The sequence below is a fragment of the Marmota flaviventris genome, chromosome 8 (assembly GCF_047511675.1).
Source record: "Marmota flaviventris isolate mMarFla1 chromosome 8, mMarFla1.hap1, whole genome shotgun sequence".
Classification (NCBI taxonomy): Eukaryota; Metazoa; Chordata; class Mammalia; order Rodentia; family Sciuridae; genus Marmota; species Marmota flaviventris.
Window position 1 is genome coordinate 76,186,773 of NC_092505.1, and position 2,925 is coordinate 76,189,697.

Genomic DNA, 2,925 nt, shown 5'->3' on the forward strand with positions numbered 1-2,925 from the left:
TTATCATTCATTCATTCTCTCAAGTGCAAATTACTATGTACCTACTATATGCCTATCTCAGAGATATAATCACAGAATACTTTCTACCTCCATTATCACTATTATTGGGAATTTGTTAAATACTCACCCTGTACTCAGCACCAATCTTAAGTGTCCCTATATTCATGGGTAAACAGATTGAAATTAAATGGATCTGTAAAACCCTGAAGCACAAACCTAATGCTATTATTAATTTCATTTTAATTTTCCAGCTTTGTTGAGATATAAATGACACATAAAATTTGTATATAATTAAGATAAAAATATGATGTTTTGATATGTGCATACATTATTAATTGATTACCACAATCAAGCTAATTAACAGCCATTATTTCACAAGTTATCTTTTTTGTGTGTGTGTAATGAGAATATTTAAGAAGTAGTTATTCAGCAAATTGTAAGTATTCAATACAACATTATTAACTATTATCACCACACTGTATATCACATCTTTGAAATATATTCATATCCTGAATAACCAGATCTATTTTTCTTCTCTCTCCTAAGAGTTTGACTTTTTTGGATTCTACATGAGATAGATCATGCAGAATTTGTTTTTCTATACCAGACTTATTTTACCTAATAAAATATCCTCCAGTTCATTCATATTTTTATAAATGAAAAGCTTTCCTTCTGAAAGGGTGAAGAACATATCATTATATATATATATATATATATATATATATATATGGATTATGCTATTTGGACATATATTCATATATATCACATTTCTTCATCCATTTATCCACCAATGGACACTTAGGTTGATGCTACAATGAACATGTAGCATCTCTTCAATATATTGATTTCATTTCCTTTGGATATATACCCAGAGGTAGTATTGTTACTGGATCATATGGCACCTCTACTTTTAATTTTTTGAGGAGCTGCCATATTGTTTTCCAAAATGGATATACCAATTTACATCCCCAACAACAGTGTACAAGGATCTCTTTTCTCCACATACCCACCAACACCTGCTTTTATCTATCATTTTGGTAATATCCATTTCAAACAGGTGTGAGATAATATCTCATTGTGAGTTTGATTTGTATTTCCCTGATGATTAGCACTGTTGAGCATTTTTTATATACCTGTTGGCCCTTTGTATATCCTCTTTCCACAAATACCTATTCAGATTCTTTTTATGTTTTAATTATATTACTTGGTTTTCCGCTGTTGAATTTCTTACATATTGTCAATATTAGCCCCTTATCAAATGTATAAATTTCAAACACTTTCTCCCACTTTGTTAGTTGTAACTTCACTCTGTTGATTGTGTCCTTTCCTGTACAAAAGCTTTTTTGTCTGATACTATCCCATTTGCCTATTTTGTTGTTGTTGTTGCCTATGCTTTGGAGATCATATCTCAAAAATATGGTCTTGGCCCAGACCAATGTCAATAATTTTTTTTCCCTGGGTTTCTACTAGTAACTTTTAGTTTCATGTCTCATTTCAATTTGCAATCCATTTGAGTACATTTTTTTATATATGAGATGAAACAAGTGTCAAATTTCATCCTTCTGCATGTGAAAATCTACTTTTCCCAAGATCATTTATTGAAGAGACTACTCTTTACCCTGTGTGTTCTTACAACTTTGTTGAAGGTCTATTGACCATAAGTGCATGGATTTATTTCTGGCTTTCTATTATGTTCCATTGGTCTATATATGTTTTTATGATGCTACCATGCTATCTTTATTACTATATAATTACTATATTTTGAAATTATGCAAATGATGATTCTTGTTTTGCTCTTTTAGTCAGCTATTTCACCACTGTGACTGAAAGACCTGACCAGCACAATTGTAGAGGAGGAAAAGTTTCTTTAAGGGCTCTCCATTTAAAAGGTCTCAATCCATAAATAGCAGGCTCCATTCCTTGGAGATCAAGAAATCATGGAGGAAGAGTGGGGCAGAGGGAAACAGCTCACATCATGATCAGAAAGCAGACAGAAAGACTCAGTTCACCAGATACAAAATATATACCCCAAAGCCATGCCCCCAAGGAACCATTTCCTTTAGCCACACTTTGCCTGCCTCCAGGTACCACTCAATTAATCCCGTTGGGGATTAATTTACTGATTAGGTTAAGGCTGTAACCCAATCATTTCTCCTCCAAACTTTCTTGCATTGTCTCACGTGAGCTTTTAGGGGTCACCTCATTTCCAAACCATAACACTCTTCTTGATCAAGATTGCTTTGGGCATTGGGAGTCATTTTTTATTCCATGTGGACTTGGGGACTATTTTTTCTGTTTCTGTGAAAAAATACTATTGCAATTTTTACAGGAATTGCATTGAATCTATAGATGGCTTGATTAGTATGAACATCTTAATAATACTAGTTCTTTCAATCCATAAACATAGTACACCTTTCAATTTATTTGTGTCTTCTTTAATTACTTTCATCATTATTTCATAGTTTTCAGGGACAGATTTTTCACCTCTCTCATTAAATTTATTCTTAGAGGGTTTATGGTATTGTAAATGAAATTGTCTTCTTAATTTCGTGATCAGAGTTGTTAGTGGGTGGAAATGCAACTGATTTTCTGAATGTTGATTTTGTATATTACAACTTTGCTGAATGCATTTATTAGTTGTAACAGTGGTTTGGTAGTCTTTTGAGATTTCTATATGTAAGAACATGTGAGCCACACCATACCTACTTAATGCTAATGAGGTTAAAAGTTCTTGTAATCCAATCATTTCACCTGTAAACTTTTTTGCACTGTCTTGCATATGAACTTTTGTAAGAACATGTGATCTGCAAACAGACCATTTTATTTCTTTTCTAATTTGGATGTAATCTATTTCTTTTTCTTATCTAATGGCTCTGACTAGGGCTTCCAATACCATGTTGAATATAGGTTGCAAGAATAAGATTC